The sequence below is a fragment of the Zalophus californianus genome, chromosome 7, assembly GCF_009762305.2.
Source record: "Zalophus californianus isolate mZalCal1 chromosome 7, mZalCal1.pri.v2, whole genome shotgun sequence".
Classification (NCBI taxonomy): Eukaryota; Metazoa; Chordata; class Mammalia; order Carnivora; family Otariidae; genus Zalophus; species Zalophus californianus.
The window spans coordinates 22541290-22556433 of record NC_045601.1 but is presented as its reverse complement, the minus strand read 5'-3'; positions in this window follow the sequence as shown (position 1 = coordinate 22556433).

Sequence of the window (15144 nt, the reverse complement as noted above, 5' to 3'; positions counted from 1 at the left end):
TTATTTCTTCCTCCAAATTATTTATAGGTACTGTATATCTCCATTCTAAAGTTGCAAACGTTTTTAGATTTAACAGAAGAATAAACAAAACAACTGAAAAATCTTGAGAACAAGATTAGTTAAAGCATACTTACGTACTATAAGCATGATAATTAAAATAATGTGGTATGGCTCAAGGATAGAAAGAAAAATCAACAAAATAGAAAGCATGCCCAGAAACTGGCCTTAATTTATACATATAAATTTAGCAAATAATAAAATGGCATTTCAAATCAGTAAGAGCATAATAAATGATTGAAAGAGTGGACTACAAGGAATGATTAACTAGTTGGTAAAAAAGAAAAGGCTACATTCCTCTCTTAAAACATACATACACACAAAACACACACACATACAACTTCAGATAGATTAAATGATGAAATGTAAAAAAAGGTATAGAAGAAAATACAGATGAATATATCCCATATCTTATAATGATATGGGAAAAATATATATATATTTATTATTTTTCTTCAAATTTTTATTTAAATTCTAGCTAGTTAACATATAGTGTAATATTGGTTTCAGGAGTAGAATTTAGTGAGTCAGCACTTACATATAACACCCAGTGCTTGTCATAACAAGTGCCCTCCTTCATACCCATCACCCATTTAGTACATCTCCCACCCACCTCCTTCCATTAACCCTCAGATTGTTCTCTATAGTTGAGAGTTTCTTATGGTTTACTTCCCTCTTTTTTTCCCTTCCTCTATGTTCATCTGTTTTGTTTCTTCCATGTTTGAGTGAAGTCATATGGTATTTGTCTTCTCTGACTGATTTATTTCACATAGCATAATACACTCTTGCTCCATCCAGGTTGTTGCAAATGGCAAGATCTCATTCTTTTTGATGGCTAAGTGATATTCTACTTTATAGATATGCCACATCTTCATTATCCATTCATCAGTCGATGGACACTTGGGCTCTTATCATAATTTCTCTGTTGTTAATAATGCTGCTATAAACATTGGGGTGCATGTGCCCCTTCAAATCAATGTTTCTGTGTTAAGTACATAAGTACATAAATATTATATATTTATGTATTTAACAGTACATATAAATATATATAAATATACATTTAGAAAGTGAATATTACACACGGCTGACCCTTGAACACCCTGGCTTTGTACTACATGGCTACACTTATGATACAATCCTATCCTATAAATGTATTTTCTCTTCCTTATGATTTTCTTAGAACATTTTCTTTTCTCTAGCTTACTTTATTATAAGAATAGAGTATATAATGCATGCAACATATAAAATATGTGTTACTTGACTGTGTATGTTTTCAGTAAGGCTTCCAGTCAACAGTAGGCTATTAATAGTGAAGTTTGGGGGAGTCAAAAGTTATACATGGATTTTCCACTGTGTGAGGGGTCAGCACCCTAAGCCTAACATTGCTTAAGGGTCAACTCTATAATATATATGAGGAAATGGAATATAATATATATATATTAGGAAACTGAATATTATATATAAAATATATGAGAAAGTGGAAAGTAATATATATTAGGAAATTGAATCTACAGGTCTAGTGGGTGATATACTGTGAAGTTATTAAGAGAAAACCATCTAAGATGTGTTCAAGACAATGATAGCATCATTTCATTAAATAAGAAACCTGGAGGAGAACTAGACTGGGATAAGGTTTGATGATTAACTTGACTTTGGATTTTTTATATGTAGATCAAGGGCTATTTCAACAAAATTATAGGCGCAGAATCTAGATTCCAAAGAATTGAGAAGTTATTGGCATTAGTGGATGGCAAAGCAGTAGAGATAGCAGTTCAAAAACAATACTTACCCAGTAGAAACCAGCTCCACAGGGAATGTGAACAATGCGGATGGTTGGTTTGCAACTATTCTGGGTTCGCCTTAGGAGGGAACACCTCCCCCACTGTCACAGGAAAGAAGGAGAAAGAGACAAATGTCTTTGGAAGTGCGTTTGCCAGACAAAGGACAAAGTTTACTGACTTCTTTTTGGCAGCTTCGATGGCTGCAATTTTTCCCTCAAAGAAATGCCTGAAGAGAGAGCGCAGAAGATGGGGTTGAAGCTTGTAATTTACCCTGAGAAGAGCGGCACAGACTGTGAAAACACAGAAGGCTTTCTAGCCCACATTGAGGGCCCTGGAGGGGGTTGAAGATCACGAATTTACCTTGATGATAACAAAGCCTATTGTGGGATTTCCCCCCCAAGAAACCTCAACAGGCCAGGCAGAGTAAAGAAGCTGAAAATTTGGTTTGGAAGTATAGGGACCCCAAAAGGACAAGCAGGTGAGAGTCAGGGTATTTGCAAGAGCGATTGGAAGGATGAATCATGGGGTCCAGAAGGAACAGAAGAGGAAAGAGAGAGGACTGACATCGGGACACAATAGAAGGTTTCAGAAATTGGTAAGTTCAATAGAGTTGGGGAAAAGATGCATCAAGGAAATGAAGGCAATAGAGAGACAGGAAGTCACAATCAGAAACTAACTCTTGAAGTTTTAGAGGTGCATGAGATCATACTATTTCTTGCTTTTTTAGTTAATATAATGTGGTAGTAGTAACCCCAAAAGATGTCCACATCCTAATCACCAGAGCCTTTGAATATGTTACCTTTTGTGGCAGAAGAGACTCTGAGGTGTGATTAAGTAAGGATCTTGAGATGCGGGTTACCCTGGATTATCCAATGTACCAAATATAATTACAAGGCCCTTATAAGATGGAGGGAGGAGGTCACAGTGAGAGGAAGAAATGTGACCATGGTAGGAGCAGTTGGAGTGAGGAAGGGCAAAGCTTGCTGAAGCTCCAACAGCCAAGGAAATGGATTCTCCTCCTGGAGGCTCAAAAGGAATACTACCCTACTGACACCTTGGTGTGAGGATTTCTGACCTTCAGAGCTATTAGGTAATAAATGTGCCACTAAATTTGTGGTAATATTTTTACAACAGCAATAGGAAACTAATATATATGTTATCATTAAGCACTTTTACATATTTATATGGGCTATTTTGCCTTTTGCTAAAACATACACACACACAGAGTAACAGCCACAAGGTAATATCCAAGATTCATATTTGTGACTCTGCAATAATTGAGCGACCAACACTTGTCCCTCACTAAGCCAAACCAATTATCCAATGCTGACAAGCCAGTCAAAGTCATTCAAACTCATCTGATTTATTGAAATGAAAGTGCTGAAGATGACTGAAGAAGTCCCCATGGAAACACGCAAAGACATTTGGACACTTTCATGCCTACTCATCAGATGAGCAATGAAAATTTTTGAGACAGATGACCCTAATTTCAAGTACCATTCAAAGGATTTGGGAGTAATAAATGCCTATGCTTGCCACAGGGAGATTTGTCAGGAAGAGAAGTAGGCATCTTATGGGTGAGCTCTATTGAAAAAAATATACTTTTAAAGCCTCAGTCAAATCAATCCATGCAGTAAAATTCTCTCAAGGAAATTTTGCAAGCGTGTAATATCAGGCACAATATGAAAGCTTCTTTAAATGCTATCTCTGGTTTGACATACATGCACCACAAGCACATTGATACATTTGATAGAATAGTCTCAATATAGATACCTGCAAAAATGAAATTCATTTATTTTTCAAGCAACACTAAATGTTCTGGGTCCCCAAACCTACAAACCTACACCTTGCCTAGGCCAGACATCTTATTTCTTCACCTCATTCAGGTCCAAACTGTCAACACTCCCTCTCCCTCTCTGTCTTCCTTGTGCTTGGGGAAGAGGGGGGATGATCTCTGCTTACACAGCGAATGACATCAGAGCTGATGAGTCCCTTCTCTGTCTCCCAACCCAACACCAAGGAGCTGGAATCAAGTATTTGAGTGGGGATGAAATTGTCAGCTCGTTAGGCAGCTCCACAGCACCACCCCCCACCCCCCCCCCCCCCCGCACAGTTCCCCTGTCCTCTTCTCCTGTATTGCCAAGGCAACATCTAATCCACCCAAAAGTCTTTGCTTCTGGCAAGGCCCAGCTACCTTTCTTGGCAAGCATTCATCAGTCCTTGCCAAGCCAAGGGTGGGAACACAGGCTGCCCTGGGGCGTGCTCTCTCGCAGCTCCATCAAGACACCAAATGCTCTGTCAGCTCCGCGGCACACAACCCTATCCCCAACCCCCACAGCTCTTACTAGGGGTGGAGGGAACTTGGGAAACACAGATTTCAACACAAGTGGGTGGAAAAAATAGAACTTCCTTGCTCCCTGCCCCCCAGGCTCTCCAACAAAGAAAGGGGAGGGAGAAGGTATGGTTAATACTTCAAGAACCCTCCTTCAGAGATTTAATATCCTTGCCCCCTCTGTGTCCTTTATTCTATGAAGACCAAAAGAGTGGGGTTTAAGAAAATGGTTCTGCTGGATGCCTTCTGTTAGCAAATCTCACAGTGTGGGACTGGCATCCAGAAGACATTCCTTTGAACTTAAAAGGTGAGACACTTGGAAAGTTTTATCCTGAACGATGAATTCTAGTTGGCAGTTCTAGGGAGGCACAAATGTCCCTCATCATCCCTTTACCACTGTTTCTATATATATATAAATTTTGTATTACAGTCATCATTAATTTTGGAATTTTTTATATTACAAAGTGGTTTTCCAAATACAGATCCCCAATAACACGCCTCCAAGAAATGAGTTTTCCATTTAAACTGGCTCAGTTTGAGACTATAATGTTGGCACCAGTTAAGTTATAATTCAGGAGGTCAGTATATTGATTTCAACCGTCCAGCTGAAATTCTGGGCTCAAAGTTTCTGAGAACTAAGGGTAGAAGAGATAAGGGAGGAAAGCCCAAGAATAAATAGAGTTTGCATTTGTGAGAGAGGCGAGCAATCTGCAACATTTATTCTGCACTCAGAGTGAAATAAGCAAAGCTAAAAGAAAGTATATTGTGTCTGGGGAACTTCTGATTCCTGCCATGAAGAAGTAATAGAGTCCGGAATGATCTCTCCCATAACTGTAAACTAGAAATGATTGGTAGAATACAATAAAAACCCTCATTTTCAGACACTGGTCAATAGAGCTGCTTAGGACTATGATCCCTGAAGAAAGGGAAATAGACTATGTGTGCCTATGATCACCCTGGCTCTCTGCCTAGAGGCAATTTCCAGATCCTCACACTGGGAGGGGAATCCCAAACAAAGCCCAGTGACCTTACTGAGTTAAAAAGCCCAAAGTTCAGGGAGGCTGAGGTGACTAGAATTTGTGGAGCAGAGCACTAGACACAGGGAGTTATGAAGCGAAGGAGCTCCAGAAATCTGCGTGGGGTCCCCTCAGTCTCATTGAATATCAATCTTCACATGAATATGTTCGGGGAAAAAAACAATTACTGAAGGGCTATACTCTGGTTAAGTCCAAGAGCTCACATAAGACCAGGGATAATGCATGTTTCCACTCAGCCAGAGCAAAGAGGCCTCATTGAATAGAGATGGCAATCAGAAAGGTCAAGGGATAGTCACACTTTTTGGGTAAAGGTTACTCAAGACCCACTCTTTAAAAGCTTTAAAGGAAGCTTCAAAATTATTAAACTGATTCTCGGAAACTTAACTGCCTGCCAGAATAAAGCACAATATTCTTTAAGGAAGAGAAAAAAATATGATACTCAAGACAAAATTTATCATGCCTGGCTTCCAATCAAAATTTCCAGACCTGCCAAGATGCAGGAGAACTTGACCCTAAACCAGGGGAAAAGTCCATCAACAGAAACAGACTGAGAATTGATAAAGAGAGGAAATTAACAGACAATGACATTAAAATAACTATTGTACTCCATATGTCAAGAAGGCAGAGGGAAAATTAACAGGAGTGGAAGGCCAATGAAAGATATAAAAAAATGCAAACAAAAATTTAAATATGAAAAATACACTGAATGGGATTAACAGAAGATTAGAGACTGCAGAGGGAAAAGGGTCAACAAATGTGGAGACATTGCAATAGAAACTATCCGAACTGAAGCACTGAGAATAAAAAGACTGAAAAAAAAAAATGAATACCACCTCAGTGGCCTATAGAATAATATATATGTAATTGGAGCCTTATGAAAAGAGGAAAGAAAGGGAGAGGGGCAGAAAATAATATTTGAATAAATGAAAGAAAATTTTCCAAATTCATTAAAAACTATAAATCTGCAAATCTAAGTTCAACAAATACCATGCAGGATAAGAACAAAGAAAAGCACATCAAGAGAAATAATCATTTTACTAAAAACAAGTGATAAAGAGAAAAATCTTAGAAGTATCCATAGGAAAAAAGGTACATTATATATAATGTATATAAAATAATTATATATATAAAATATATATATATTATATATAAAAATAAGAATCCTAGGTTTCTTCTCAGAAATTATTCAGGCCCAAAGAAATGGAATAGCATTTTTAAGGTGATGAAAGCAATTAACTGTCAACCTAAAGTTATATACCCAGGGAAATAGATTTCAAAAATTAAGGCAAAATAAAGATTTTTTTTCAGACAAACAAAAGTTGAAAGAATCCATCATCAGCATTACACCTGCACTACAGGCAGAGAACAAATGAAACCAGATGGAAACTTGGATTCATACAGAATTAAGAATATTCAATATGGGAAATTTGTGGTAAATATAAAAGTCATTTTCTCCTATTATAATCTCTTTAAAAGGTAATGAATGTGTAAAACAAAAAAAAAGAAAACAATATATTGTGGGGTTTAAAATATATGTAGGAGTGAAAGTTATGAAAACTTATAGCACAAAGAATGGAGGAGGAAATCTTATAAGATTCTTGCATAATTAAAAAATTGTTATGCTATTTTTGAAGGTAAACTGTCATAATTAAAAGTGCAATTTGTAAATCTTCTACTAAAAAAGGGAGATATAGCTAATAAAGCAATAGTGAAGATAAAATGGAATACTAAAAATGCCCAATTATTGAGGTGTTCGGTCTCTTGACTGTGGTAGTGATTCTATGTGTATAAGCTACTGTCAAAACTCATCAAATTCTTTTTTTTTTCTATAACGGAATCAGAAGCAAATAGTTTTGTGGGACAGCAAATTAAACAGTTTTGAAGGCCTTCTTTAAGAAAGAGAATGCGATACACACTAAAAATTAGGGACAAACACAGACATTTACTTAATCACAACAAATCACTAATTTTACAAAGCTGAAAAAGACCACAAACAGAAAATCCAGAAAAGTAACAAAATATTACTACTCAGTAATTGCCTGCCTCTCCTCTATGCTACTTTTTTTTGCCTTTTTTGACTTGTACTGTTTGTTTTTGTGCTACGGTCTTCAATGGAGAAACTACAAAGATAATTTACCTTTTTCTCTAGCATAGTCGAATGAGTTTATTATTATTATTAATAGTCAAGATTAATAAAACATGCAACTTCACACACAAATATACTGTTGTCTATATGGTTTGTGCCTTATGAACAGAACTTTATAAATGTTATTTCCACAATCCCATTAAAAAGGAAAACAAATGGTGTGTTTATATTTGTACACACTGCATTATTGATTATATTCCCACAGGAGAGAATTCCAGACCAAAAGCAAGGCATGGGTTGCCTCTACTTGAGCAACGTGTGAATTACATGGCATTTCTCTTATCTTCCTCTACCCCCTCCCACCATGACTTGGCTCAGTGTGGGGAGAGGGCTGTGAGGTCCCCTGTTCTGGAATCAACCCTCTCAGTTCTTCTCCAGCTCTCTCGCTTCTCCAGCTTAGAGGCCCTCCATCTGCTCATGACAAGGACCAGGAATACCCAACAGCATCTTCTCCCAAACAGTTCCTGTCTCATGTTTGGATGGAGGATTTTTGCACAGAGAAGACAAGAATTTGACATTGTGTGCCTCCATCTGTATTACGTGGGCTCGGGCAGAGACCCAGAGAACATGGGAAGACATTCAATAAATAGAAGCTGGAAACACTTGGGTTGTCACCCATGAAGGGTCACCATGCAGTGGGACCAAATCTTCGTCAGGCTCCTTTTCAGGTGGATCACTTTTGAAGAATGCACTTTCAAGTTTTGGAGTTGCTTAACTTTTGCAGGTAACATTCCCTGATTTAACTTCTTGTTACACAACCTAATTTTTAAAGAAGGCGTTCTTCGGGACACACAGGGCTCTATCATTTTAACATCAGTTGAGACTGCGACCAGGAGAAAACGCTGTTTCCCAGTAGGAGGGCCTGAGCATAGTCTCTCCTCAGTCTAGCTGTGTAGGGATGGCGCTGTAAACCCTAGAAACTGGGGAAAGCTGTTCACGTCCCTAACACTAATTGCTTTTTTACCTGCAATATACTCCTGTGAGCAGTGAAGGGGAAAATTATCAGTCTCCTATTCCACGTACCTCTCCTTCTTCCATTCTTTCCCAGGACTAGAACCTGTTTTACTTAATATATATGCTTTCTCTCATTTTATTTAGGCATGAAATTCTGATGGCTTAAAAATCACCTGGGATCTATACACATTCCTTTGCATGTATCAAGTGTTACATATAAAAAGACAATACAGGGAAAATAATTGGGGGATGGCCCCAGCATGGATCCGTATTAAAAGCAGCTATGCTCTATTTGCTTCTCTCAGGGAGCCCTCTCTCCTGTCTCATGCCCCGCCCCCCCCACTCTCCACAGGAACCCCTCTCCTCCGCTTCACAAATTTCTGGCCATTTGCTAGCAAGCCAGTTTCTCAACTCATTATTTTGGCCCATTTATCAGCCTCCAGCCCCTTCTCTTCATTCCTGTCCACTTACCCCACCCCCTCAACAATCTTCATTCTCTCTCCTTCTTTGCAACAGCGGGTTTCATAACCTAAATGTGAGTGCTCACCGCTCCCCACCACTGAGAGGCTTCATCCCTTTTATGCAGACAAATGACAGGCGAGGGGGCCTGAGACAAGGGTGTGGGCATGGGGACAGAGTGAAGCTGGGGTTCTGCCAGGACCCCTGCTAATCTTGAATAGTGTTCTTTTGTGCCCTCCCTCAGAGGGGAATAGAAATGGAAAGTACCAGTCCCAGGATACTGGAAGTATTACTGTTAAATTGTTTGAAGATTGTTAGGTGATTAACATATCGATTGTTGCCACAGACCCCCAAGCTCTAGATCTCCCCAAGATCCTTCAGCATTCCCTCATTCCTGTCACTGTCCCAGCCACAGCCCCTCAGCAAAAAGGAACAATCATGACAGAGAGCTGAAACAAGGAAAGGCAGAATGGAACAGAATAACCATGTTCATTGCCACTGTGACAACTTCCCAAGTTAACCTTCCCAAAGCTGAAAGGAAACTGTTCTGTCTGAAACAAAAAGGAACTGAATAGCGAGCTCAAATCGCATAGTGCTGTTTGATGTCAAGCTGCATAATCAGACAGGCTCAGGATCGACTCCCAGCTCTGCCTTTCACTGGCGGAGGGATCTCACCATGAATCCCTCTAAGCTTCAGTGTTCTCTCCTAGAAAGTGGAGGTGCTAACTTCCCCTTTCTGGCAGAGCTGTCACAGACATGCAATGAGAGAGCTATAACGTGCTTGACCTGGTTTGGAGTAAGAAGAGATGGAAAACCGTACTACTCTTTGGATGCAATGTGACAGAACCTAAAGGGCAAATTAGAAGTGGGAGGTATTAGCTGCCCTTTGGGAGCTCACAATCTAATCAAGAAACAAAATTCAAAGAAAAGAGAACAATATAATTCAGGAAAAGGTCAGTGTTATTATAGACAATAGCCATTGTAGGAGATGAGAAATTTGTGAACACTGAGGAAGGGTGTCACAATGCTACAAAGGGCATAGAACTTTTGTTTAACTCTAAGAAATCAGTAATTCTTAAGGTATAGCAATTCTAATACTGTTTTCATTATCCTCTAAGTCCAGAGACAGTGGGAAATTACACAAGATTTTGGAGGACAAAGTCTACACATATTGAATTTGGCCTGAGTCTTAACCTTTTGCCCTAATGGGTATGGCAGTCCTATTAAAGGGACCATTGAAATAAGCTCTTAAGATAATTGTGGAGAGGACAATGAGGTTGCTCACCATTGCCCCATGATCTTAGGCATCCTTCAGGGACAGTCAACCACTGATCACATCAGCTCCCATTACCCATCTTTTTTACATGGTCTTCAGTCTAATCATCCACAGGTCAAGGCCACCTTTATCGATACTCCCATACAACCATGTCCTCAACTCTTGTGTTGCCTTCAAGGACCAATCAAGACCCAAGGATGAAAGCATTCTTTTTCCATCAAACAAACATTTAATCATTAATTAATTATTAATAACATATTTAAATCTTGATTAATTAAAAAAGTAGCAAGCACAAACTTAGCTGTGTAAGGAAAAAAACCACTTATATTGCAGTGTAAGATGAAAGCTCAACAGTCCAGGTCATAGGTGTCAGTTTCCTTGAGCAATTAGAGGAGGCCCTTATGTGGCTCTCAGTGGGCAAGGCCATTAGTAAGTTCTGAAAAAATGAGGCTCTCCATACTCAGGGCATCTGGCAGGAATCTAGTGTAGACCAGATGCTGGGGATGTTCTGTATTCTCTGCTCTTACCACAGCCAATCTCTAGCCCTCAGAAGTAAGTCAAAGTAGAGCAATGAGAATCCTTAACTGATCTGGCAGCAGAACATGGAAGGAAGAGAAGGAACTCATCAGCACGCGGTTTAGACAAGCCACTACAGATCAGAATCCAGGCAGGCACACTTTGGTATTGTCAGGTTAAACATAGAGACAAAGGCCAAAAGTGTCATGGTGATGGCCACTGGCTGCCCCCTTGCCTGATGTACTGAGATTCCTCCCACCTCTCTCCAGGGACAGATTTTCTTTTTGTTCTGCCATATCCCATGGTTCTTCTTCTTTGTTTGTTCCCATTCTGTACTTGGTATGTTTCCTAGTAGCAGCATAAGAAATGATAAATAGAAATGTTCTGAGACCTTGTATATCTAAAAGCAGAAAATTTGTTTTTACTTCACATGTGAGTGAACAGTTTGAGTCAGCATAGAATTCTGGGTCAGAAAGAATTTTCCTTCAGAACGCTGTTGTCTTCTAGATCTATATTGTTTGCCTCGGTGTTGCTTTGAGAAGTCCAAGATCATTCTGACTCCTGAAACTTTGTATGTGTCTGATCCATATCAGAGATTCTCTGTTTGTAGAATCTTCTTTTCATACCCAACATTACTAAGTTCCATGATGATGTGCCTTGGAGTGCATTGTTTTCATTTAGAGCGCTGGGCAGACATCATTTTCAAATCCCTTTTGATTAAGAGACTTAACGTCTTTTGGGCCTAGAAAATGTCTTGAATTACTTGTTGGTAATTTCTTCCCTTCCCATTCCGCTGTTCTTCATGTCTGGAAATCCTATTCAGATACTAGACACCTGGACTAGTCCTCCAAATCTTCAATTTTCCCTCTAATCTTCTGTGCCCTTGCCTTTTTGCTCTTCTTTTTTAGAAATTTCCTTATGTTATCTTCTAATCCTTCATTTGAATTTCTCAACTGCTAACATGTTTTTAATTTCCAAAAGCTCTTTTTATGTCTCCTGAATTATCCTATTTTATAGTATTATCTATATGCTCTTATTTTCTGGATGCAATCTCTTCACTTATTTCTTGTGGCTATTGATAACATTTTTAATATAGTCTTCCTTTCTGTATAGTTTTTCCTTACTTCAAGTTGTTTTTGCTGCTTATTTGGGTGTCTCTCCTTCATTTTAGAGACTATTCTCAGAAGTAAGAGAGTTCTTGGTTGTCCATTCATGTTTAAAAGAGGGAGACTAAAAACTCGACTGGGATCTCTAAGCAAGTGGGAAGGACTGTCCACCCAACATTTGACATTATTTATCTGGACAGCTGGATGCTGTCCAGTTACATCTGTAGGTCTTTCTTTCTTTCTTTATCAGATACCCTGATAAGATACTTTCAAACTCCTGCCTGGAGGCCTAGAGGGTCCAAGGTCTAATTGCCTGTGCTCTGGGAGTCAAATAGGGAAGAGGAATGGTAGGGAGAGGTGTCAGCATTCAGAATTTATAGTGTGTGTGTGTGTGTGTGTGTGTGTGTGTGTGTGCGTCCTTTACATAGATATACTGTTTTAGTCAGCTCAGGCTGCTATAACAAATACCATAGAGATGGGTGGCTTAATCCACAAACATTTATCACATTTCTGGAAGCTGGGAAGTCTAAGATCAAGGTGTTGGCAGATCAGTGTCTGGTGAGAGCCCTCTTCCTGGCTTACAGAAAGCCAGCTTCTCATTGTATCATCATATAGTGGAGGGCAGAGTGAGGAAGCTCTCATGTCTATTCCTATAAGGGCACTAATCTCATTCATGAGGGCCCCACCCATAATAGATAGATAAATGATAGATGATAGATAGATAGATAGATAGATGATAGATGATAGGTAGATAGATAGATAGATAGATAGATAACAGATAATAGGCAGGCATATTCCACACACACATACATACACATAATCACCTGACTTGAAACCTGAGTTTAAGAAATGGTGAAGTGTTTGGTCAAGAATAGGAAAGACTAAAACTGTATTGAATTTTTTTGTTTCTAGTTAAGGGAATTCAGATATACAATTTATTATGACAATCAAAGAAATTAGGTTTAAAGCCTTAAAAAACTTCCATTAAACATGTGATTTTATTGAGCACCTGGGTGGCTCAGTCAGTCGAACGTCTGATTCTTGATTTCAGCTCAGGTCATGATCTCAGGGTTGTGAGATCTAGGGCTCCACACTCAGTGAAGAGTCTGCTTCTCCTCTCCCTCTCCCAATACTCCACCCCGCTCCCACTTGTGTGCTCTCTCTCTAAAATACATAAATAAATCTTTAAAATATATATATACATATATGATTATATTATATTTTAGACTAGGTCTGAAGAGAGAAAATACAGTTTGTATTGCAAAATGCCATTGATGGGGATGATGTAAAATATACATATCATACTTCCTACTCTAAAATCAGATATTGTACCTTCTTTTTTAGGTCCACATAGAACACTGATAGAAATGGCTATACATTAACCCACGAAGAAAATCTTAATAAATCCCTAGATTAATTGGCTATGGGGCAAAAGATAGTAGCCACTTACTTGTCCACCTGAGCAGGAAGAATTCACAGATATGATCATATTTTTAATTTAAAAGTATAAGCATAAATATACTAAGTAGGGAGGTTCAGCAGAGAGCTTTTTGGACAAAGGAGGTGAATGAGAACGTTTCTAGAGAACAGATGCACAGAGAATGAAGGGGAGGGAGAAGATAGGAAATGAGCATGGAGAGGTCTTTTCACAGCTTCCACTCGCAGGAGTTTGGATTTCATCTTGGTGGGGAGGGATTTTGAGAAGGAAGGTGACAAGCAGATTTGCATTTTAGAAAAATTGCCCTAGTTTCTCTGAGAAAGAAAGCAGGAAACCTCTGCTTTGATGAGGGCATAAAGTAAGGTGAGGCATGGAAATGTGAGTAAGGGGCAAATGGAGAATTATTTACAACGATGTTGTCCAGTAGAACTTTCTTCAATGATGGACATGTTCTATGCCTGTGCTGTCCAGCATGGGGGCCACTAGCCACATGTGACTATTGAGCACTTGAACTATGTCTAGGGCAACTAAGGAACTGAATTTCTAATTTTCTTTAATTTCAATTAACGTAAATAGCTGCAGGAGTTTATTGGGCAGTGGAGCTTTAGAAGGTAGAACTGTGTGTGTGTGTGAGTGTGCATTTAAAAATTTTTAAAAATATCTTTATTGAAGCATAATTGGCAAAAAATAAATTATACATGTTTAAAGTGCACATTTTGATGTTTTGACATATGCATATACCATAAGTCATGACACAATCAAGAGAGTGAGCATATCCATCACTCTGAAAGTTACATTTCTAAAATTAATACACCTGAAAAACAGATGCTGGATAAACATTAAAGGACACTAAATTTTGTCAGCTGTTTCTTTGCTTGCTCTATTATAAAAATGCAGCAAAAAATAACCTGATGCCTTTTCTGGCCTTGGTTCTTTCAGGTTTTTTTTTTTTTTTCCAATTTCAAACTCATATAAAGAATCTTACAGCTGAGGCAGAAGTTCTGGAATGGGATGGAGGCAAGAAATAGGTTCAGACACATGATTTGGGACCCAGAAAAGCATGAGGTAGTTTCCACATCTGGGTTCTTCACTTGCCTCAGAGAGGAGGTGTCAACCATTCCCAGAACATTTTTTTCCATGAAATTTGGGCTACTTTCAATAAATTACCGTTGTACCCACACTTAAGAGAGTTCTATTGTCCCTAGAAAATTCACTCTGAAATTTAAGATTTTCTGAATATACTTTTTCTTGTGTGTTCATGTGTGTTTCTCATCTTACAAGTTTTAGCACTTAAACGTTTGCATAACATGGGATTTCTGTCAGGAACATGTATGTGCTTCATAGAGAGAATTAGCTATTTTCAACATTTACAAGAAGCAGAAAGAAAACAATTTGAAAGAAAGTTAACAAGAAGCATTTTCACTTTTTCAAATGAGGAATTTTTTAAATTTCAAAACGTGTCAATCTAAAATGTGCTATTTTTTTTGTCTTGGCTCTGAGGCTCACAGAACATGCTTGCAGAAGCTCTCTGGGTGCTGGCTCTGCATGGCATCTGCCATGGGACTGAAGTATAGTTAAAGCCAATTATTGTAACTCTTTGAAAAATTAGTCATGTTGACTTATGAACTCTCCTTAGAGGCTGATATGGGCTTCCTCATTTAATGATAAAGATGAAAGAATTCTCTTTATTAATAAATAGATTTGAGGGAGGAGGAGCAAGGTGGTCTAGGAGTAGGGGACCAAAATTTCGTCTGATCCCAGGAATTCAGCTGGATAGGGATCAAATTGTTCTGAACATCTATGAACTCAACAGGAGATCGAAGAAAAGAATAGCAACAACTCTCTGAACAGAAAAGCGACCACTTTCTGGAAGCACAGACCCAACAAGCAGCAGATCCGGGGAGACTCCCCTTCTCCCCAGGAGAAGCCGCAAGGGAGTGCACCACAGGGATCTGCTGTGTTTGGAGACTCCACACCGAGTTGGGTGACAGAGATAGAAATGCTCAGTTACAGGCCAGGTGAGCACGGAGTGCAGCCAGAGA